The 24,765-nt window shown below is 53.9% G+C and overlaps 1 protein-coding gene across 6 annotated transcripts in view; it reads left to right on the top strand.

The window, feature by feature from the left end:
- The window catches only part of Lingo1 (leucine rich repeat and Ig domain containing 1), a 186,934-nt gene that overhangs the window by 130,787 nt on the left and 31,382 nt on the right, over positions 1–24,765 (top strand). For all 6 annotated transcript variants that reach the window (XM_042280981.2, XM_042280980.2, XM_016004390.3 and 3 more), the window contains one exon: positions 20,881–21,113. The gene's annotated coding sequence lies outside the window, so the exon portion shown is untranslated. The remainder of the gene's footprint in view (positions 1–20,880; positions 21,114–24,765) is intronic.

Genomic DNA, 24,765 nt, shown 5'->3' with positions numbered 1-24,765 from the left:
GGAGAGGGCAAGGCAGCTCTCTGTGCCTGGGCCGTTCCTGGGTGTGAAGGCTCAGTGTGAGGTCCAGGGTCCCGATCCAGACAGCCCTCAGGGAGTGAACCCCAGCCATGGCAGGAGACCCAGGCTAGGGCTTCAAGTTCCTGCAGCAGGTGCTTGCTCCCAGAGGCCCAACTTGGCTCTCGGGATCTGGATGCCACGAACACCTGCCAAGCACACTCCCACCACAGGATGCTCGGCTCCCGCAGCTCCTCCTGCTATCACTCTGGCTTTTGAGTGCTTGGTCCCACAGCTCTTACCCGGAAATTCCCAGCTCTCTGTACGGCTCCTTCCTTGGTGGGGGGGTAGGGGAGCTTCCCTCAGTCCCAGGAATGGCCTATCCATCCCCTGCTCTGGCCATCCTGAAGCCAGAGGTGGTTGGCCTGCTTAGGCCACAGCCGTTGGCCCCCACGCTCTGAGACTGAGATCACAGTTCTGGTCCTGAAGAGTGCAGCAGGATTCATGGCTTTCCCTTTCTTGTCTCCTAACAGCAGAGCTGGGCTGAGGAGGTCATGGGGCAGGGCTAGCTGGGCCTGTGGGCCTGTGAACAGGGCTGTGAGACAGGTGTGGAGCTGTGAAGGGAATCGGGAACAGAAAGAACCCAGACTGCCTGAGGTGTGAGGTGGAAGAGAGGCCACAGGGATGAGACAGAGCAGGGTAATGGGGGCCTTGGAACGGCTTCCTTCTGCATCCATTTGTACTAGGTGGAAGCGTCTTCCCAATATTAAAATAGTACGTCTCCCTACCCAGCCATCTACCTGGGTAATTAAAAGCCTGCAGTTGGAGCCCTTCTTCCCAGGGACTGACAAAGCCCTGCTAAGGCATTTGATACTTGTCCTTCTGAACTTTCTTCCATGCGCTTACAAATGTATTTTAAAGGCAAAAATGCATGGTCATACCAGGTGTATGTCTCCATCACCATATTTTTTTTGCCAAACATGTGGACCACCCAGATTTTATCCATGGAAATCTTCCCTTTCGTATCCATTGTATAAATGGTCTGTAAATTCTTCATCAATTATTAATCCTGTCAGAGCCATTTAGGTGGTTTCCCGCATTCGGCTATTTATAAACCTCACTCAAGGAAGCTCTGGGTTTGTACATCTGTGTACACTTGCACTGTAAGACCTTCAAGATGTTTTTGGACGTGGCCTACCCAAGTCAGAAAATGTGTCTATTTCCACATTTGATCTGTTCTGTATAGCCAGATACCCTTTGGGAAGGCTGGACTGCCTCACACTCCCACAGACCACGCACAAGGCTGGCCTTCCCAGCTACCATCGTTAGCAGCCGCTTGCAGTCCTGCCAATCTGACAGGAGAAAATGATTTCACTTTACATTTCTCCAGTCGCTAATGATATATGTATCCGTTGACCATTTCTGAGTCTCGGCTGGTGAGTTGCCTCCAGGTCATTTCTCTCTACCCACATCCATTTATTCACTAGATATTTGCTAGGTACTTGCTTGGGTCGAACACTGATTTGGTTAGGAACGTAACAGTGAACAAACTGACCCAAAATGCCTTCTCCGTGGAACTTAGGCTTTAATGGAGGGAAAGCAGGGGGAGCTGGAGAGATGGCTCAGTGGCCAAGCGCACTGGCTGCTCCTCCAGGGGACCTAGGTTTGATTCCCAGCACCCACATGGTGGCTCACAAGCATCTGCAACTCTTGTTCCAGGGGATCTGATGCCCTCTTCTGGACTCCAGGGTACTGCATGCACATGGTACACAGAAATACACAAAGGCAAAACACCTACACATAAAATAATTAACAAAACAACACACACAGCAGGAGAGGAGTATGGGTGGCCTGGATAATATCAGGATGTGATCCTCCTGCCTCCACCTCCCAAGTGCTAGGATTACAGGCACATGCCACTATGCCCAATTCATGTAGTGCATGCCAGGAAAGTATTCTACATCCCCAGTCCCACAGTATGGATGGCCTTCTCTGCCTGTGGCATCATTTTAGCAACTCAGAAGTTTGGGATGTTGGATTTTCAGATTAGGGGTGCTCAATCCGTAGCCAGAAGGGAAGGAGACAAAGCTGCATGGAAGGACCCAGCTCTGGAAAGAATGGATCACTGTGTACAAGAATAGATGCTCCTTCATTGGATTTTCCTTTTTAAATTCCCAAGTGATGCAGGACAGGAGAGTATCAGCCAAACGTAGGGCCTGTGTGAGTGCTGGGCCTAAGTGGCATGCCTATGATCCAGTCCTGACTACGGACATGTAAAGGGTATGACACCACCAGACCCCCATGGGGAACTGTGGGGTTGGCAGAGGTTCGAGGCTGGAGACACAGATTTGTGGTCATCATCTTCAAGATCGTATTTAATGCCTTGAGATTAAGTGAGAGCCGAGCAGGAGTGAGCAAAGACAGGAAGAGGAAGCCCAGGACCTCCGCTGGCTAGAGGCTGGGAGAAGAGAGCGAACGAGGGCAGCCGCTAGGAGCCCAGGGCTGGAGAGAAAGATGCATAGGTGTGTTCTCCTGGAGGCCAAAGGCAGATGTGTTCTCAGGTGGGCTGGGAGAAGGAGGGGGATTCAGTGAGACCCCATCAATGGTTGGGGAGCAGGCAGAGGCAGTGAAATATGTCTCATTGATTTGTGAGAGGTTAAGAAACTTAACTCTTTGGTTTGTATTGCAAATAGTTTTTCACAGATTGTTTCTTGTGTACTTTTTGTTTCATTTAAATTTATGGTTTATTTTGATCCCTTCAAGTTTCAATATTTTCCTGTAGTCTAATATATCACTCTTTTCCCCTAAAGTTTCTGCTTTAAACAAACAAACAAAAAAACCTGTCCTTTATGTTTTCTAGTTGTTGATTTGACTATATTTAAATCGCTGGTGTATCTGAAGTGTGTGGTTTCAGGTAGGGACCTATAGTAGTTACTGCTCTTTGCTGAGATAAAACACAAGCAACGTAGAGAAGGAAGAGTGTATTTTGACTTATGGTTCCAGAGGGAGAGTCCGAAATCTTGGGACATCACGACAATAGGCGGACACAGCATGTCAGCAGGAACAGGAAGTGAGAGAACTCATGTCAAGCACTAACAGGAAACAGAAGAAGTGGGATGAGGCTGTGAACCCTGAAATCCCACCCCCAGAGGGGAACTTCCTCCAATAACTGCATCCCCTAAGGTCCCAATACCCCTCCCCAACCTGCTCCACTTACTGGTGACCTAGTGTTCAATATGTGGGGACACTTCTCATTCAGATCACAGTAGGAGGCGGCCGGTGAGGAAAGGTCCTCTCCTCCTGTGCCGCAACCTTCAGCCTCTGCCAATGTGCCCAGGCCTCATGTCCATCATTCTGCCGTCCTGTTGACCTTGGCCTGGGAAGAGACTTCGGGAATTGGGACAGTAGACTCCGTGGTTGTTGGGGGCAGTGTGAGGAGCAAGGGGTGGGGAGGCTGACAGGACAGAAGGGGGAAGGAAGCCAGGGACTGAGGTGCTCTTCCGTGCCCAGCACATGACCTTAGCTTCACTGAGGTCAGAGGGCAACATCGTCTTGGGAGGTTACTATTCTACTCATCAAGGAAACTGAGGCTCAAAGGGTACTTCATATCTCAGTTAGTAGGGTCACCTTCTTGGGATGCTTCTAAAACTAGAAGATCTATACCCTGTTCCTCTCAGAGAGGTGGAAGGTTCCAGCACCAACTGTCCCCTACACCCCCCCTTTGCATCCCTGTCTGCCATTTGGCTAGGTTGGGAAGGTTTTCCCATTTCCAAAACCAACCCGGAAAGACCAAAATACTCCTGGCAGGGAACCACACTTCAGCTTACAGCTAACGTCTTCATTATCAGCTCACACCTCTGAGGGGTAGCTGGCAGCCAGCTGAGGGTACTGAGTGGCGCCTGCCGAGGTGTATCTGGGTTAAGAAAGACTGGCAGTTCACAGCCTCGGGGCTCTGCCTGGAGAGGAAGGCGATTGGACCACGTGAGGGGAGGTGGAGGGGGGGAGCAACAACTCCTCTGAGCGGCCCCAGAGTGGGGCTCAGAGAAGGCGCTGGCATCCATTAGGTACTTGCTACGTGCAGTACCAGGAGAGGCCTGTTTTGTGTCTGGAAGGTCAGAAAATCAGCCACCAATGATCCACCCTGGACCCAGCTGTCAGTCACTCAGCTGAGAGCCGTCTCCCACACCCACAGTTCAGATCTGTCGTCCAGCCCTGAGGAGGGGGAGGAGAGAGAGTGAGCCATCCATCTGGAATCTCCTCCAGGTCTCTGAGGGCCAGTCCACCTGCCCTGCCTGGAGAGTTAAGGCTCGTTTTTTGCCTTCAGGGTCAGGTTCAAGGTAGACACAGGATCAGGGCGCACTGAAGAAGGTGACTAACTAAGACAGCCCTGGGTATACAGTGGTCTCATCCCGTTGCTATTGCCACTGTGCTCTGGGGACAGAAGGAGGGGCTGCTTGCCCGAGTGGGATTTCCCTTCTCCCCTTACCTCTCTGCTCATGACTGACCTGTGTTGTAGGTGTGTGTATAAAGGTAACCAATGTCCACCCCTCTCCCTATGCGTTAGACTCGGGCTTAGTTTTGCTGGGACCCTGAGACTAAAAGCAACCTCTCTCTCTCTCCACTACACCGCCCCTCCTTGCCACCCATCCCTCTCCTGTCCCTCTCCTCCCCTGGCCTGGTGTTCCTTGATGGGTGACCAGCCACCTTGCTTCTAGCTGGAGGCCTGCCGGGTCCCAGGTCAGCCCGCAGACTAGTGCACTCAAGTTCCCAAAAATACTGCATGTGCTCAGGGGAGGAAACCCTGGGGGTGGGCAGGAAGTGAGAAAGGGAGACTTCCGGGGAAGGAGGAAATGCCTGATACCTGAGAGCAGGGCTAAGGAAGAATTCAAAAAGAGTCTATATGAGCAAAAGGTTAGAAGTGGCTGGGGGACACTCACCTATAAAAAGGGGCCAGGCTAGTGAGCAGGCTAGTGAGCAGGCTGGATGCTGAGGCCACAGGACAGAAAATAATCTGCCCCTCTGGGTCACCACTGAGTATTGCATCCAGCCTGTCACCTGACTTTAGGGCTTGGACTGAAGCCTATGAGCATCATGAGCTGTGTCTCTGGATTGGTGCCAGCCCGGGGGTTCACAGCACATGAGTGTCCCCTGGGTAGCATGTTGGTGTGGCCGCTGTTCTGGCCTAGTGCCTGCCCTTGGTGGGCAACTCTAGGACCATGCCTGAGTCTTGGGCTCCACCCTTCAGAGGCTTCCATGCCTGAAAGGGAGACGAAAGTCTAAGCAAGAGGCAGAGTATTAAAGGCCCCATGTGGGTATGTTTGTTCCATTTTAAGCAACTTGTTTAAAAAACAAACAAAAAACACAGAGATTTAATTCTTATACCATAAAAACCACCATTTTGAAACAGATAGTTCAGTGGTTTTTAGGCTATCCTTTAGATAGCCTAAACCATAGTCACTGTCTAATTCTAGGGTGTTCTTATCACCCCAGAAGAGACCCTGTACCTATGAGCACGGCCTCCCCATTGTCCTCTACGTTCCCTGGTAACCACTAATATAATACATTCTGGTTTCAAGTAAGAATCACAGGAACATGGGGCGCTCAGCACCACTGTTTCATGTTCCTCTGTCGGACTGTGCACCAGCCTTGGGGTGCACCAGACCTCTGTTCATGTTCACAGCTGCACAATGGGTCACTACACGCGCCACACCTGTTTATGTGCTCGTTCGGGCCGTTGGAGTAGTTCTGACTTCGGAGCTGTTGTACACAGCACTGTTGTGAACATGTGTGCACAGGTCTTTATTGGAAACCTTGTCTGCAGTCTCCTGGGTCTGTTCTGAAGTGTGTCTTTGCTGGCTCTAAATCTCGTTTACTTCAGATGCGTTGGACGTAGGCCCTAGAGCGCCGACACCCCTCTCCACATCAGCCCTTGATTACTAGCTGGCGATGGAGGGTACATTCTGGATGCCCTGAGATGGGGGAGAGGGCGTTCTAGAGGGGATCCCCCTGGGCTGACCCTCATCCCTGGGAGCATATTCTCTGAGTTGGGAAGGGAGGAAGTGAGTTTCTGAGGACAGGATCGAGGCCACCAGGCCTAGCCTCTGCCTCGCTTCCTCCAGCGGCCCTCTCTGCTCAGGCAGCTGAGAACCGGGACAGGCCTGGCCAGGAGCTCGCAGGGCTGTGCAGAACCAGAGGCAGGGCCAACCCTCGGGTTCCTGCTCTGCCACTTAATAGGTAATTATACCCTGACATGCACAGAGGCGAAGAAGGGATTTTCTGTGAAGCAAAATCTCCCGTGAAATATTCAGGCCACGCTGGGCTTCGCCTCCCAGCCAGCCTAATCACTGCCGCTCGGTTTGCCAAGGCTAGAGAGGCCACATGTGCCTACGGGCGGCATGGGGCTTTTTATTTCCTTCTCAGTAGAGAGGGCCTCAAGGGCCAGTGAGAGCCCAGCTTGGAGCCTTGGATGCTGTGTGTGTGTGTGTGTGTGTGTGTGTGTGTGTGTGTGTGTGTGTGTGTTGTACACCAGATCATATATATGTGTCTCCCTGTGTCTGTGTGTTTGCGGTATGTTTTTTGAGTGTATATTTGAGTGTATATCTGGCATTTGCCTCTTTCTTGGCCGTATATGTTCATAGAACCTGAACATGTATGTAAGTAACCCTGATCATGCCAGTTCATATGTGACCATCTGCGTTTCGCATGCTTGCTGTCCGGCCGTCTCAGAGGCTTCTCAGTGAGCCTGTTTTTCTGATCCCACATATGGCATTCTTAGGCTCTCTCAAGCAAAGGGCTGCCCTGCGGGTGAGTTTGGTCAGGGTTTGTGTATGGTCAGGAAGTCTTAAAAGCCCTCCCAGCTCCCAGGCTCAGGGGCAGCAGACTATCATCGGTGTGGGGCCTGTCAGCATCTATTTAACTGTGATCACAGTTTAGTACTTGATTGAGGGCTTCTGAGAGTTCATTAAATTGGGACATGCCCGTCCCCTTGTTGGTGGCCCTGGCACCTCTGCTTCAATCCCTGTCTGCCCCAGTCCATAGCCCTCTTTCATTTGCCTATGGAGCACACGCCCGAGGCCTGGCTCTTGCCCCTCCTTTACACAATATTGCAAACAAGACTAGAACTATTGTACCCATATGGCAGAAGGTGAGACTGAGGCCTAGAGAGGCTGAAACAGGCCTGCAGTCCTGATAAATGGGGCCTGGGGCAGATGCCCTTTCTGGTGCAGACCCAGCTCTGGGCCTTTGGTAGAGAAGACCTTGCCTAGGAAATGGGTGACCGGAGCTAGCGGATGCTCCCCTCTCCACAGTGAGCTCTCCTTCCTCCCGCCCTTCCCCACAGCCAGGCTCCCCTTCCTCCCCTCCACTCACAGTGTCCGGGAGAGATGGCCCCAGCAATCTCTTCACCTCTAGCAGGTGGTCCCAGGACGGCCACTCTCTCACTGATATTTCTGCATCGTGACCGTAATTAGCAATTCTTCCGGACTGAGCCCCGTCTGGCAGACAAGAAGAGGAGCTGTGGCTTATGAATGTCAGCTGCTAATGTCACACTGGTGCGCTAACCGGGGGCGGGGCTTAAGGAGGGGGAAGTGAGGGTCTGATCTGAAGAAAGCCAACCCCTCATCGCCACTGGGCTCTGCCACCCTCTCTTCCGACAGACACTTGTGGCCCTTTACCAGAGCTCACCCGGAGCTTCCGCCATCCTGCCCATTCCCGGAACTTTTACCCACCCCCCACCCCCGTTCTTCCAGGACAGTTCGGCCGAAAGAGCAGCTTCCACATTTCTGGGCAAGTCCTGGCTGCTCCGCCTAAGGTCCCTGTAGTCCCCAGAAGACTCCATCAAGGGTCTCTTGGATTGCTAGAGATGACAGAGCATCCGCTCGGACTGTCCTTAGCAGGGAAGATGGCCTCCCTTCCCTTGAGCGGGATTCACTCAGGCTTGTACAACCCTTCCTCAGAAAGGCAAGCATGGCTCCCCTGTGGGGCATGGATGCTCCCAGTCCGCAGCCTCCTGGTCCATCTGCTTCAGGTTTCTGCTCTTCTTCCAACCCAGAGAGTCCTTGGGTCAGCCACCTCGCGTGGTACTGTTTGCCTCCATACACTGCTATCCACATGACTAGACAGATCCTTCAGTTCCGGGAGCAGAGAAAGCCAAGCCAACCGCTGCCGACAGACTGAGTCACTCTCGGCAGCCCACCTTTGCCTCCTCCTTGCCCCTGGCTGTGGCCTATCCAGGGCATGACACCTGGACCGGTGTTAAAACAAAACAGCAGTGCAAGTCTGTTTGTGTATGTGTGTGTGTGTGTGTGTGTGTGTGTGTGTGTGTGTGTGTGTGTGTATGTGTGCGTGTGTGTGTCGGGGGGGGGCAGGGGGCAGGTATGTATGTGCATGTGTGTAGAGACACATGTGTCTACATGCATGTAGAATCCAGAGGATAGCATTGGGTATTGTTTATCAGGCACTCTGTGTGTGTGTGTGTGTGTGTGTGTGTGTGTGTGTGTGTGTGTGTGTGTGTATGTGTGTGTGTGTGTGTGTGTGTGTGTGGGCGCGCGTGCGCGCGCATTTGGGGAAGAGCAATCTCTCACTGGACTGGAGCTCTCAAGTAGACTAGTCTGGCCAGCCATTGAGCCCTGGGATCTGCCTGTCTCTGCCTCCCTAGCACATGGGGTTCCGAGTGAGAGCCACCATGCCTGGGCTTGTTTTAATGCATTCTGTTGGCCCGGCTCAGGCCTGTGCTCACAGGGAAAGCCCTGTCACTGCCTGAGCCATCTCCAGCCCCAGCTGCATTTTGAGTGCTTCATACGTGCCAGGCTACGTTAGAAGAATTTTATAAGCGTGTGATCCTCCACTCACCATTTCTGTTTTATAGACAGGGGAAACTGAGGTGCAAAGAAATCATCCTAGCTGCTGGTGATTGCAGAGCTAAGCTGTGGCAGCAGGGAGCAGGCTGTGTGGGTCCCAAGATCTCCCATGAGCCTCTGCTTGCCTCTGCCCCAAATCACTTCATCTAGGATCATCTCTTTGTGCATGAGGAGCTCCAGGCTGGGCAGTTGCACCCCAGCCCCCAGCCTGGAGGCATTCCTGAATCAGTACTCAGTCCTTAGCCACCAGCACTCCATGTATTGCGGTGTGTCCACAGCCCCAGGGAGCGACACTCCGAGAACAAGGCCTCGATCGTACCTCAGATTCCCCAGGTTTGTGGCGTATGCTGAACAGGGACTGGTATGTGACAGCAAGGACCTGGAGTTGAGGTCTCAGTGCAGAGCTGGGACTTGGCCAGGATGCCCTTTGTCCCACATCTTCCATTCACTTAATCAACGCTCGCCGGGTACTGGGTACTAAGGTCTATGGCCATGCCTTCAGGGAGCCCATAGCCTACTGGGAACAGAAGCTTGGCCAGGCCTGACCAGGGCAGGGGAACTGTCTCAGGCTATGCTAGTGATCAGTGGGGATGGATGCATTGGAGGAAGAAGGCTGCCCAGAAATGGAAACATTTGAACTCCACTTACGGAAAAGCAGCTGTGTTCAGACTGTTGGGGAGGGGACAAACCCAGGAAGAGGGAACAGTCTATGCGAGGACTCTGAGCCAGGGAGAGCGGGCCCAGAACACACCGTAAGTAAGCCAGAAGTGGCCAGCTTTGCTTTTCATCTTCTCTACGTGGGCAGGCAGGTCAGCACTCATGGGTGGGCAGTTCCCCAGCCTGGGAACGAAGCCAGCCATTGAGGGCATGAATGAGGCCAAGCTGGGGCTGCTTTGGGCTTGGGAGCCGGATGCTGTGAGCTAGAGCTGGCCTGGAGGACAGCTGGGGGCGTGGCTGCCTGCACAGCTGTGCAAGTCCTTCAGCGCACAGCATCTGCTGTGACAGGCAGAATGGGAGACTCAGGCCAGGTAGGCTGGAGTCCCACCTTGGCAGTAAGCAGCAGCAGGTGCCTCCACCCTTCTGCGGCATGTGGAAGTTCTTGGCTGGGGGCGGGGCTCCAGCTCTTAGGGTTCCGCATGGAGCTGGGCTATATGCCATGCAGAGACTGGTAGTGGATAGGCCTGAGAGAGACGTGTTGATGCGGGTCACAGTGGGACACTGGCCTGGCACTAAGCCTGGAGAGGTGGTGAGGAGCTTCCTTCGGAACTTGGGTCTCCCAGCAGTTTCTAAGGCTTTGGCTTAGGCACCCAGTGGCCAGTCTTGAAAATCTTTCCCTCTCACCCCTGGGGCCCAGAATGGCCACTAGAACAGCAAGCAAGCCCTGCCCATGCTCACGGGCTCCAGGCAAGTGCACCTATGGGTCCATTGCACGCCAGTTCATTCACATGCATAAGCAGGTAGGGATCAGTAGGGGTTCTGGGAGCAGGAGACCATGGCTATGTGGGGACGCAAGAGCCCAGGCATGGCCAGCAGCCCTACAGGGTTACCTCCTTCTCTCCTACCGTAGTCAGAGGCTAGAGGGACTCCCGCTCCTAGGCCTGCCTCTCCCTGGTGCCTCACAAGGCCCTCTCAAGTCCTGGAGACAGGCCCTGTTAACTTGCTGGGGACCTCTTGGTAGCTGGCACTTTGGAAAGACATGGGCCTTGAGGGGACAGCTTAGGCCTTGCCCAGCCATCTCTGAGAACCTGCCAGTGAATATACCACCCTTGCATGCCCTCTCGATGGCACCCAGAGCAGCTGTACAAGAACCTACGAGGTACTCCTAGGAGGAGACACCAGGAAAGCCAGGGGGGCTCATGGTGGGCCACAAACCCCTGACCAGCCAAGGTCTCGACTTCTCCTCTCAGCTGGGCCTGGAGTCTCAGCTCCTGGTGTCAGGGCTAGCTGGAGGATCCAAGGTCTCTCACCTTGTTATCAAGAGCATATTTCAGCCATTAGTGACGGCAGGCAGCTGGGGATTTGGGAGGATTTCTCCTTCATTTCCCAGGGCTTTCAGAAGCCTCCTCCCTCCCTGCTCCAACTGCTGGGGACACACACACACACACACACACACACACACACACACACACACACACACACACACTACACACCAGGTTGGGGAGTAGGTGGGGATAGATCTGGTCCATTCTTCCAGAAAGGGCTCCTCAGCCTCCCCCATCCTCCCAACAGATGCTCAGCGCTGCACATCCTGAGTGCTGCAGTCTGAGGCCAAGGTTGACCTAGTCCTGCTGGCCCTGTGGTGGCACCCCCTGCCCAGCTCTTTCCTGGGCCTCCCTGTCCAACAGCCTTACCTGGGCCCTGGGACTAGTGGGTCGCTCTCGACACTCTGCATATGGTACAGAGGGTAACAGACACTCTTGCACCCCTCAGGCCCCTCCCACTTCAGCCTCTGGGGTCTGAGGGACCAGGGTGTGTGGCCTGTCTCCAGTGAGCCTAGGTCTCTGGACCCAGAGCCATGTAACGAGGATGCCCCTGTGTCTGTGGTAAGTGGAGTCTGGCTAAGATGCCGTGGGGGAGGGCCCACCGTAAGAGGAGGTAGAGGATAAGCAGAAGAAGCTGCTGCTGTTTCCAAAGGGAGCTTGGAGTGGGGATTTGGCTCAGCTAGAAGACGCGGTGTGCTAGGAGAAGGTGGTGGGCTTTGGCTAGCCCAGCCTGCTTAGCTGGGAGACAGCATCCAGGGGAGTTCTCAGCTGGGAGCTTCCCCCACCCCGACCCCTGCAGCACCAACGTTCCACCTCACTCACCCTGGCACAGTCCTGGGAACCCAGCCAGTCTCTTGTTCTTTCTGCCAGGGCCTGATCATGGGTGTCACCGGTGTCTGCCGAATGACGACAGAATGGTGCATTTGGTTAAAGCTAGATATAAGGGTGTGTGTGTGTGTGTGTGTTCCAGATGCCACAAGGGGAAGCCTTAGCCCAGGATTTGATGTTTATGGAGGTGAGACAGGTCCTCAAATGTCTTTTGGGTTTTGAGGTGACCTCCGAGCCCCAGAAACCCCATCAGCCCTCTTCAGAAGCTAGCCATTGCCTTCTGAGTATGGTGACATCATGGCTGCCTGCCTAAAGGGCCTTGGGTTGTCTATATGCAGAGGCCTATGTGGCACTTGCCCTCTTCCAGCAGAGGATGTGTGTATGTCTGACATGTGTGTGCACTTGTGTGATCATGAGGACACATGTATTCACCCAAGAGTGGGTTTATCAGCTTCAAAACTGTCTCACCATCTGGAGCCAGAGAATGCAGGCTTTTCTGGAGGCATTAGTTACAGACCACAGAGAGGCAAGCAGGCCCCTCATTCACCACCACTTAGAAGTAGACACCCTGGGCTCAGATTCCTGCCCTCTTGTCCCTGAGGCCCCCAGCCAGCTCCATCCCTCTTGCCTGATGACCCACATAGGAAATCCCTTCTCTTGCTCCCTGCAGACCAACAGTCAAGTTGTACCTTGTGCTCAGAGGCCTCCTGGGACAGGAGCTGGATTGGAAATGGCAGGGGCAGCTGAGAAGGGGACAGGAGTTGCTGTGTCATGCTGTCCCCTTACAAATGTGACCTTACTCATCATAAGCACTGTGAGCCTTGGGAGCCTTCAGGCTAGGGACATATGAACATCTCCCTGATCACTAGGGCAAGGAGCTGGAAAGGTGTGAATGTGTCTGCCATCCAGTCCCATTTTGCCCACCTCAGGCCCTGCAGGATCCTGACAGCAGGCATGTGGGTGTGCCAGTGTCAAAATCAGGAAGTGCCCAGGAAGGGGGAGGCAGAACAGGCATGTCTGTCATGAAAGGACCTCATGACCTTCCCATTGTGCAGCCATAGGCCAAACAAGGAACCTAGGGCCTGTAAGGCAGAAGACTGGCCTGTGCCTTGCATGTTGTGTTGAAGGCATGGCTGTCCTGGAGGGGAGACCAGCTATGGAACTAGATAGTGACCATACTGGATCATATTTGGAGCCTTGGATAGCATGGTAGGCACTATTATCCCCATTTCATGGACAGAACCTAAGCCCCAAAGAGTGGTTTGCCCTGGAGTGGGTGTGGATCTTCCAGAGTGGATGGGAACCATCTACAGTTGTATTTCCTCCCCAATGAGGCTCTACATGCTGCTTTGGGCTAGGAAAAGCCAATGTTTCCCTACCAGATCCTGGGCTTCCCACATTCCTGTTAGTTTCCAAGCTGTCTAAGAACTACTGCAAGTCTGACCACAAAGCCGCATGCTTTAATTGCATCCCAACTCTCTCATGAAACCTGTCAACCAGAGGCAAATCCAGTGAGCTCACTGGATTCTCCTCTGTGACTATGTTCTCAGTGCTCATCATCTTGGGGGTTAGACCAACCCCAGCATCCTGGTGGGCCCCTGAAAACTGCAGGGGTGGAAGAAGCTGACCCTATCAGCCTTCCATCCAGAACTGTTTGGAAACCTACTCAGCTCCCTCCTACCCTGCATCTCCAGTCTCACCACACCCCTGCCCATCTCACTTCCTGTATTCCAGTTGCTTCCTCTCTGTGTATAATCACCCTTGCCTCCCCTATCTGCTGCAATGCCCAGAACCTTGGGGAGCAGGCAGTGAGTTTGGGTCTCAACTGCCCCCAGAGCCCCTCCCCAGTCCCTCTGCCTGTCCTGGGTGCCCTTGTGCGTAGGGGATGTCTTCCCTACATTAGGGCATGCCAGCTCCCAAACCCTGCCCCTGGAGAGCTGGGGGCACACCCTAGTCCCTGAAGGCCACTCACTCCCCCTTGTCCACCTAGGCTAGAGATGTCACCCTCCTGAGACCGGATAAACAGAGGCCCATACCTTGCTTATTTTGCCTCCCACACAACAGACTCCAAAATGGTTCTTAGCCCCAAACTGGCTGGCCTCAGGTTAAGGTGAGCTGGAAAACAAGGTGTCTTTTTAAACTAATTCATACTAAGTAGTATATGACCGCTAGCAGTTTTTCCGTCTGCGGCACTCGTATGTGAAGGAGGAGTCTCGGCGCCGTCCTATCATTGACTACTAATACTGAGTTTTCACTGTGTCAAGCACTGCACTAACACTGTGCATATATTAAATCATTTAATTAATCCATTAACTCAGATGGATTTCTAATGAGTAGGAAGGAGAATGTTGAGGGGGGAGGGGGGAGGGGGGAGGCGAGGCTTTCCTCCCTCCATTCCCACTGACACGGAGGAGAAAGCCCCTTCCAGCCACACTTCCTGAGCACTTCCAGCCACAGCAGGTGTCCGTGTGTGGTCCCTGGGGGGAAAGGGAGATGCTGCTGCTGCTTGGGGCTCATAGTCCTCCACGGGAGGTGGGGTTCAGGTGGAACTTCATCCCAGGACTTCAAAGTGCCTTGGGGAGTTCGGGTGTTCAGGTCATCACAGAGGCCCCCTGAGGAATCAGAGGCACCTCCTCCTTGGTCCTGGGACCATGGGACTCTGTTCTGTTGAACATCCTCCAGGTCTCGTCTCTAGGCCTCCAATGACTCCTGTGGAGCTGACACAGGAATCCCACCTTGCAATGGGGGACTGAGGCTCCAGGAGATGACACCAAGCCCGTTCTTGCTCCTCAGAAAGGATCTTGCTTCTGAATGCCAGGGGTGGGGGGGTGGGGAGGGAGTTGCTGACTCTCCAGGACCTCCCCACCCTTGGACGGGGTGCCAGGCCCCTTCTGCCCTCCACTAAGCTGTCTCCACCTCCCAGCACTTCCCTGGAGGAGGCTGGGCCTCTGCTGCTAGGCTGCCCACAGCTTCCCCCAGCCTCCAGCTTTCAAGGTCAGGCTGCCTGGATATACAGTAACCGATCCAAGAGACTTCCGTTAGAAATCTCCCAGCCATGGGCAGCTTTGCCCATTTCTCCAGCAGCGTACACCACAGCCTACCCCATCCAGCTTACCCACCGCTCTGCCGCAGGACCCTAGAGCTTCAGGACTCAGACGGGGGTGACGCCGTTCTGAAGTGACCCCAGCATGTCAACTGCTGTTTGCTGTGAGGCAGTCTCCTTGTCCTCTCTGAAGCCCTGTGTCCACGCTAGGACTGTGTCTGGCCAGATGCCTTTGAGATCAGTGTGGCAATGGGAAAAGGACAGGGTGACCGAGCTGATGAGGGTCCCTGAGGAACCCTGCTCGGGAGTCCTCAGGGTGACAAAGTTCCATGTGGGGCCCACTGCATCTGCTTGTCTCAGCAAGTTCAAGGATGTTTCTCAGAAGAGGTGGCATTTAGGCGTTTGAACCAGGCTCTTAAGAAGGAGCCTCTTTAGCCGGGTGGTGGTGGCACACGTGTTTAATCCCAGCACTCGGGAGGCAGAGGCAGGCGGATCTCTGTGAGTTCGAGGCCAGCCTGGGCTACAGAGCGAGTTCCAGGACAGGCTCCAAAGCTACACAGAGAAACCCTGTCTCGAAAACAAACACACAGAACAAAAAAGGAGCCTCTTTGGCATGGGGCCTGGCCAGGCTGGACTCCAGAACGAGGATGAAGAAAGGTACTGCAGAGAAACATGGCTGGTCTGAGGAGTGAAGCCTCTCTGCATATCTGACCACAACACGCCCAGATCCTGTCCTCTAGCAGTGCGTGGGACGCTCAACAGTCCCCTCAGGAACCCGCCAGGCACGCCAGGGTCTAATCCCTGCCCTACACCACCGTCAAGCCTCCAGCTTTGAGGAGTTTCTTTTTGTCCTCTGCATGGCTGTTCTCTAAGCTGCCTCTGTGCCCATAGTCACGTCTGATCCCGTGACCACTGACACGTGACCACCTTCTTCAGCCCAAGCTCAAGTAGCTGCCGAAGTGACCCTCATCCCTGCCTGCCCACAACTCCGGGGTGCTGAACTTCATGCTGAAGCTGACTCACAGTGGAGTGAGGCCCAGCCGAGTGTCTCTCCAGACCCAGTTGCCCGTCCAGCCGTCTTCTCCCTCAGAGGTCTGTCTATCTACATGCTGACTGCTGAGTCGTGCCTCTCTGGCCCGGCTCGGCCAGGGAGCATGCCTGTGTTTCTGGCCAACACTAAAATCCCATTTGCCTGCTGGGTCTGAGGTGAAGAGCAAATGTGTGCTCAGACGGTGTTTGTTGGGTGAACCGACTCTTTGAGGCTCGGCTTGACACCTGTACATTGAGGGAACGCTCCCCAAGCTCTGGTCCCCCAGCTGAAGCAGGTGACAGGGAGGCTACACCCAACTCAGAGTGGAGAGGAGGGCATGTGCTGGATGCCGCAGCGAGCCCAGCTGAGACATGGGCAGTTGGGCAGGGCAAGGCCTTCCCCTCTCGGCCTCCCGACATGGCTGGGGGCCACTGTGAGCCGGGACTGAGGCGTCCAGAATGGGGTGCCATTGCTAAGGCCCCTTCCCTTCCACCCCCAGGAAGCAGATGGGCCAAGCTTGGGCGGGCGGCAGATACAGGCCTGGCATTTGTGTATGTGTGTGGTTTTTTAAAAAATCTGACACATTTTTGTCACGTCTTGGTTCATCAGCACAGTAAAGGAGGCGGGAGTGTGAAGAATGTTTTAACTCGCAACTTTGTAAGAGTTCCAGGTTCTCCGGGGCTCCTCCCCCTCCCTCCAAGCCCATCTGTTCCACAGTCCTTGCTCCCTGCCCCCACCTACCCATCCAGCCCTCTTTCAGTCGAGAGGAGACATAATTGGAGGCAGCGGCTTGGGACTCTGAAAATGGCCTAGGAGGGGAGACAAGGGCTTATGCTTCTCGGCCCCACAGGACCCAGACTTGCTATTTGACCCTGTGTAGTTTCTACCCTCTTATGACCCGTTCATGTGTTCCTGTGGGGTCTGGGCCACTGCCTTTGGGGTTCTCTGGCTCTGACATGTACAGAAATGTCTGCTAGGAGAGTTAGAAACAAGAAAGATGTAAGTAGAACTCACAGAGAAAACGGGGTACACAGCCTCCAGAGAGAATGGGTACAAGAGGAGCAGATAGATCAACCCTCACTCCTCATCCTCAACCTGGCCACACCCACCAAGGGAAGAAGATGGCCCAGGGCTGAAGTCGGAGGAGGCCCCTTTGGGGTCAGGTGAGGAGGAGATGGGAAGCACCAGGGACTTGCTTCTTCTCGTCAGCTTCTTGGTACCACAGAACCCCAGCAAAGGATGCAGGGTGGGCGCCAAGCCCGAGAAAACTGCTCCTCAGCCACCAGCCTTGCAGTCCCCAACCCTGGCACTAGTTTCCACTACATTAGTTACGGAAATGCCAGCTGGCCCGGAAAAGCAGGGCTGTCTATAAGGCAGGCTGGCAGGCACTGCCCCGGTGGGCACGGGAGGTTCGCGGCTAGGGAGGGGCGGTGCCCTGGGGCATCTCAGTAAGGCTGGGGCTGCTTCTTCATTCCATGGCTTGGAGGTCAGGGCTCTGGGCACCTTCACTATTGCTTGATGGGGTGGGGCAGGTGATTATGGTACCATTGCCCGGGACAAGAAAAATAGCCCCTGGTTCCACTTCTGATCCCCACGCGCTTCCATACCGGGAACTCCCAAACTCAGGGTTTACATCAGAGAGTCGAGACGGAGGGAGCAAGAGACGGGTGAGGCCCACCTTGGAAAGCACGGGCTCATTGCTGGCCACGGAGAGCCCTACTTGGTGCTGAGACAGCTCCTGAGTACCAGCCCCACGTTCTGGTCCCCTGCACGGGCTGCCAAAGAGCAGCTGAGGGATCCAGCACGGCCCGCATGGCAGCCCCAGCCAGACCCCGGGCCGGCTGAGTCAATGCGCCCTGCTCGGATCTCACCATATGGGCGCTGGGCGGCTGCAGGGGGTGGAGCTGGAGTTGCCATGAGAACCCGCACATTGGCATTTCCTCTTTTGGGAGGCTGAACCATGTTCCGCAGGCAGTGTAGGCTTCTGAATCCCATTTCTCTGTGTTTTTAGGAAGGGAAAAAGGGCAGGGGAAGGGGGTGGAAGAAGCCTAGGAGGGAGGGTGGCGGAGTCAGACCGACTGTGCTGAGGGAGCCGCTGGCTGTCTGGGCTGTTGAGGATGGCTCAGGGGCCACTCTTCCTAAGGGCTCAGCCCAGGGCCAAAGCAGGACCTCAGATCCCTTCTGATCACTAGTTCTGGCCTTGAGGAAATGGTTTCCCTAAGTCACATGACCGTGCCTTGCCTCCTGCCTGATGTCTCTGATTCCCTGAACCCTTTCTGAGGGCTGTTCTCTCCCATTCCTGTGCCTGGCTGCTCAGCGCTGTTGAAAATGACATAGAGAGCATTTAAAAGTAGAATATGCAGGCCGTACTGTTAAAACCTTAGTCCCTGCAATGGACCGATGGCACCAACCGGGGGGCTTCCCATGCCCCTGGGGAGAGAGCCAAGCAGATCCCATTCTGTGGCGCTGCTTCGGTATGATAGCTCAGGACACGACTCCAGCAACAGGTGGATTAGCGGGAGGGCCCCAGTCCTGGGGGGACTGTCCGCCTGAGCAGGGTGTGGTATGGGACTTGGTGTGACCAAGCCCTGGGGAGGAACTGCCTGGGCAGGAAGAAGAGTAGATGGCCAACAAGTAGGAAATTTGGGACATAGAACCAGACATGACCCATCCCGCTTCTCCAGGCATGAGGCAGGTCAGACCACACTGCTGCCCGGTCTCTAGGGGCCAAGGAGGAGCCCATGAGATAAAAGTGTTGCCCAGGGGCTCCGAAGGAGGGACATCTGGCTTTTTCCCCATGAAGCTGTGGGGTAGGAAGGTGGGGCAGTGGGCCTGCCTCCAGCGACAACAGAGCTTGGGTGTGGAGTCCTACTGTGTGCCAAAAATCTCAGTTTCTGAAATAACCAGAGGGAAGGGCGGTGGTATTTGACTCGTAAGAGGACTGTGGCTCAGAAAAGGCTTGCAGTTCACCAAGGTCCCTCTCCTAGGGAGCAGCACTGTTAGTGTGTCCAGCCTCTGACCTCTGACCTTCAGGCCTCACCATCTTTTGTGCCCGGCAGACCACTATGAAGGCTGCCGGGCACAGTGCTCAGCAAGGAGTAGAAGATGAGATGTGGACAGTGAGTTCAGACCCTGTCCCCACTGCCTAGCGACACTGTCTGACCACATCTGACCAGCCTAGGGTAGCCACCAGAGTCTCGCTTGGAAAGGACATGGTCCTGGTATCACATGGATTGGGGTTGAGCCCTGTCTTCCCTGATTACCCATTCTGGCTCCCACGGCACGCTGTTGAACTTTCCTCAGCCTCCACGTCTTCATCTGGAGAAGGGGATGGGGGGGCACAGTGGCACTGTGCCAGTCAGACTAGATGACTAAACTCCTAGGACTTCAAACAACAGAAGCTCTCCTTTCTCAGCCTGTTCCATGGACTAGCTGGTTCTCATTGTCACTCAAGACCCCAGGCTGATGGCTCTCCACCATTTTAACTCCGATATTCACAGTTGCCATGACAGCAGGAAGACGCATGACCAGTTTCTCTTCCGACTCATGTAACTTCCACTGAAGTTTCATTGGTCAAAGCGTGTCATGAGCCACGTGTAACTCCAAAGGGGACAAGGAACTACAATTCTTAACCACATGCTTAAAGAAAAAGAATCACCTAGAGAATTGGTAAACATCTCTTCACGATGGCCTCAGGCACCTGCCACACAGGGATGCTGTGAGCACTGAGTGAACTGAGGGAAACACACAGAATGTACCTAATGAATGTGAGCTCCTCTCCCCTGGGCCTCCAACTCCAGAGGGACCCACCTCCCTCCTCTCCCTTTTCTGGCCATGTCCCTCCGATAAATCATCAGCATTGACAACCCCTACTTCAGAGATGAAGACCTTTAGCTTTGGAATGGAGACAGATGGCAGCGTCCCCAGGGTGTGGCATGGTGGCAGCTGGGGCAGGAAGAACAGACAGGTGCCTCACTCTGCCGAGTCCCTTTTCCAGCTCAGAACCTCTTTTAACAAATGAAAAAGCAGCAGATCCTGGTGATACCTTAACTCTATTAAGGACTTCATAAGACCCAGATCAAATTACATCTCCTGCAATCGAACAGCAAATTCGATTCCATTCAACAAATGTTCCATTCAACACCACGAGGGCCTAGGGGGTCTGGGTAGCCCACTTGGCTGGGGACCTGCCTCTCCATTCACAGGAAGATGCCACCCTCCCTGACATAGGTCTGCCCTGGAGTTTAAGATCAGTGAGTAAGCAAGACCTGGTGTGTAGGGAACAGTGGAGAGGGATAATGGCTTAGGGCTTTGGACCACTCAAGCCCAAGTGGACCAGAACAGACACCTGGGTTTCAAGACACCTGGAATCCAGAGCCACCTCGACTCTAGACCTGAGTCCACAGCCACAGGGCCGTGGCCTTGGGCAACTTCTCTTTGGGTTTCAGTCTTCTATCAGGAACGTGCTCAGTCCCCATCACCACCTCTGACCTTAGGCTTCTGAGGACACCCTCTCCTCAAACTCAGGACACCACAGAGGGCGTGAGGGCCTTTCCCGTTTTCCCTGCCTTTGACCTTTCCCCACTGGCCAGGCCCTGTGTGCTGTGGCCCTGCTCTGCCCCACAGGAACTCAGTCACGGAAGGACAGAAGATGGAGCATCTGTGGTAGATGAGTGGCAGATGTCACCCAGAGGAGATATTGGCATGGGGGGAAATGATTTACTTGTAGTACACACGTACACGCACACGCACGCACGCACACTCGACGTGCCTTCCACAGCTATAGCCACAGGCAAGAGATGGTGGGTTTGTTTGAGAAGGGAGAATAGACGTCAGCCACCATCTCACAGTGCACTTCCGGAAGCCCGAAGTGGCTTCTGAGTCTCCAGGGACTCTGGAATGAGACCCCTTCTACCTGTGAATCCCCCTCAGCAGCAGGAGCAGTACCAACTCTTTCTGGCCCTTTTCCTGGATGAAGCACTTTGTGTCTGCCTTCTTATTTGATCCCCACAGTGGCCCTGGGAGGGATGCTTCTGTCCCACGGTGTTCTTAATTCAGAGAAGGCAAAAGATTCGCCCGAAGTCAGTCAGTAACGACTACCCTCACGCTTGCTGACTCCCCGGTCTATTTGTGCCTGCTTTTCAGGTATCACGTGAGCCTCCCTCTGGGATCTGGCATGAAGGAGAAATGGATTCTGGATTTTCCACTCTGGCTTTCCCTGACTTCTCCAGAATTTAAGAAGCACCCCGAGGCCTCTCTTGCTCAGCCTCAGCCCAGAATCCCTGAGGATCAATCCAGAGACCCAAAGACTTCAAGACCCACACACACCAAGCCCCTTTCCCTGGACACAGACTGGACAGAGCTGACCAGTTCATCAGGTAAAGAGGCCAGCGTGGCGCTGACCAGACCGGTACCACCATCTTTTGTTTGGGGGGATTCTGCTGATGGAGCACACTGAAGCTCTGATGCGCTTGCTCTCCATGTGAAGCTGTGTGCATGGTGTGATTTCCAGACTCATGCGTGAGGTGTAGCACGTGCATCAGGCCCTTGCTTGTTAGTGCCAATCATGACTGAAAGAAACCTTTTCAGTCAAGATGGTCCCAGTACCAACCACAACTTCATACACATTTGAGGTTCAGTTATTTGACCTTCAGAAGGAACCAGGGCTGTGTTTTCTAGATCTTGCTTGTCCATAGTTCTGGGTACGGCCCAGGTCATGCAACACTCAGATTCCCTGAGCTTCCCAGAAACGCTATCACCTGCCATTTTTAGATCAGTTGGGTTTCATTAGCTTGTTTAGCTCTTTCAATACCAGGCTGCAAATTAGTGGAGAGAAGGTGTTAACTGCCTCCTAGGTTCCCATGCAGCTTTCTGAACACTGTTCATTCAGTCTCTGTCACTCATTCTCTTACTGAGAACATATTGATTGACTGTCCCGCCCTGGGATGCAGGGGTGCCAGAGGCAGAACTTGCAGTTACATTTCCATAAACAGAGAGCTCCTTCTGCCTCCAGTTTGTTCCCTAGACATGACTTCCATGAGGCTAGGGAGATAGCTCTATGGATGAGGTTCTTGCCATGCAAGCCAGAGAGTGGGTCCACATCCTCAGAACGCACGAGAAGGCTTTAATCCCTGCAGATTCCCTGCATCCCCAGAGCAAGCTGGCTAGCTAAACACGGGCAAGCTCTGGATTCAACTAAAAGATTCTGCCTCAATAAATAAGGTGGAGAGCGGTCAAGGAAGACCCCTGATATCAGCCTCAGGCCTCCATATGTACACAGACATACATGCAGTTACACACGCAGGGGAAAAAAATGCTTCCGTGCATGAGTGTGCATGCATGGATGGATCTACCATAGCTGCTTTTCCAATGTGGCTGATCCTGACCTGTGAAGCCCACCATTGAGACTAAAGTACTCTACATCCAGCCCAGGAAACACCGGCTCGGCCGAAGCTTGGGAGTGGCTGAGGGCAGCTACCAGAACCAAGCTTGTACACACCAGCCTACCCATCACCTCCCTTACCCCCATCCTTACCCCATCCTCTGTGTTGCCCACACATGACCCGTCTCCCCTCTGTGGCAACCCTTCAGACTGCCTTGACTGTGCCCCCATCCTGAGACTACCACATCTTTGACCTGACCTCTCCACGACACGGCTCCTGTCTGTCCCTTCCTCACCCTTCAAGCGACTTCCAGAACAGGAGGAGACTGGGATTCAGGACAAGGGTCCTGCCTGGCTGGATTGGACCCAGATCTGACCTCTGAACTCCGATGGGCTGACTCACTGTTCAACCCAGACAAAACCTGCAGGGTCCAGGTTGCCCCCTGCTGGATGCCCAGAGTTGCCATGGCGACCCTCTGCCTGTCTTCCCAGCATGGAGACAATCAAAAAATAACAGCAAGGACTCTTATATTCTGTGACCCACCTGGGAGCCATTTAAGCCTCTTTATTCCTTTTGACACATATTCATTTTTTTTTTTTTTAGCTCTTAAGATTATCTTGAAAACCCCCCTCACTTTTAGGCTTCCAAAAGCCTTAAGTCTTACACACACACACACACACACACACACACACACACACACACACACACACACCACACAGGTGCACATGCTGTGTACTTGTTTACACACCACACTGGAAAACAGTAAATTGGCCTCCTGGTGCTTCAACAGCCGAGCTCCAGGGAAGGCTTGGCCCCTTCTCTTCACCTGCACACCACTTGACAGTTTGCAAACACCTCTGCCACCTCATATCATGCAGATCCATCCGGGTACCTTCATCTCTATGGTTGCCTATGAGGAGGCAAGGTCACCTGGAACTAAACCTTCCAGACCCTCCTATTCTCCGTCACTTCCTGCTGTGAGCCGTGACAGGGTGTGAGTGGGGAGTGAGTTCCTTTCTTTTGCCCTCCTGTTCTCCGCTTCCCCCACCATGAAGTGTGGGGAGCTGCTGCATCCAGGGGACCCCACAAAGCCCTTACCATCCTCCTGGTTGCCTTGGTTTCTGACCTCTCCACTAGAGCCTTCCCACCCATGCTCTGGCACCAGCTGGCCAAGCACTTGGGAACTGCCTGTCCCCGGCTTCCTCTGTACCCACCCCACGCCATGTCCTTCGGTTCTTCCTTGGCTGTGCCCTGGTTTTTGTTCCCCCAAGCCTGACTTGCAGACATGTCTTTATCTGGCTGCTCTGTCATACCAAAGAACGGCGCTGATGTTGAGCGCAGGCCTCACCACACAGCCTGTTTGTTTTAGATGCGTGAGCGATTTCATAGGCCACATGTCAACCCAAAGCTTCCCACTGTGTGGTTAAAACACACACACACTGGGCAGCCAAGGAGGGCTCTGAGTCTACACAAAATGGAGATTTCTGTCCTTGTAATTCCCATGTCGGCTCCAAGTGAGGGGAATTCCTCCTCTTGAAGGCATTTACCTGATGTGTGTGTGTGTGTGTGTGTGTGTGTGTGTGTGTGTGTGTGTGTGTGTGTGGTTTTGTTTTCTTCCAGTGTAGAGGATCGAACTCAGGGTCTTGCCCATGCTAGTCACGTTCTCTCTTATTGAACCACACTCTCACCGTGCCCCGCCCCCCAACTTTGGATTTTAATTGCACAGATCAAGGTCTACCACAGGTTTGGTGAGGTAGCTCAATCAGTACAGTGCTTGTGAGGACCTGAGTTCAATCCCCAGAACCCACATTTAAAAAAAAATCTAGCATGGAAGTACATATTCATATTCCCAAAGTAAGAGAGGCAGAGACAGGTGGATTCCTGGGGCTCACCAGCCAGCCGTCCTTGCCCATTCGGTGACCAATGAGAAACCTTGTCTCAAAATACAAGGTAGACAACACCTGAGGAACAACGCCTAAGGCTGACCTCTGACCTCCACATGCACATGGGTGCCGAGCTGAGAGCCTGCAGCCTTGTGGGGGTCCAGAAACTGTGCAGGATTCTAGGGACATTAGTAGTGACAACAGGTTTAAGTCCTAGGCCTGGTCTCTGCTGTCCTTCTCTTCAGCTCCTCTGTTTAGCAGGAGAAGCACACTAGGAGACCAGGGGAGCAGGGCCCTGCCTCAGATCTCCAATCCTGCAGAATTAGATGAGGAGGGTGACCCTTGGGAAAGGGCACAGGCAGGCCAACATGGTCCGTGTGACTCAACCCCACATTACTTGTTCCCTGAGACTCAGTGTACCCTGGTTCCCCTTTTCACAGTAAGGTCACTGAGACCCACAGAAGGTGACCAGAGGCTAAGATAGGCTTGGCCTTCTCTGCACTCTCCCGCCCCCCACCGCCTCTGGCCACAGGAGTCAGGCCAGGCACACTACAGCAGTCAACCAGTGTGGTAATGCAGCCTAACCCCAGCAGAAGAGTATGGAAAACTGTGAGGTCGTGGGGTCAAGTCTCACTTAGGGAGGGAGGGACATCTTTCAGGACAGCCATGTGCACATTTGAGCCTTCAAGTGTCGCCAACAATGTGTCTGACTCAGAACCATCACATGCTCCCACCAGCCACTGGGCTGGCACACAGCACACCCT

This window comes from Peromyscus maniculatus, chromosome 7 (genome assembly GCF_049852395.1).
Source record: "Peromyscus maniculatus bairdii isolate BWxNUB_F1_BW_parent chromosome 7, HU_Pman_BW_mat_3.1, whole genome shotgun sequence".
NCBI lineage: Eukaryota > Metazoa > Chordata > Mammalia > Rodentia > Cricetidae > Peromyscus > Peromyscus maniculatus.
This window is presented reverse-complemented; position numbering and strand designations above follow the sequence as displayed.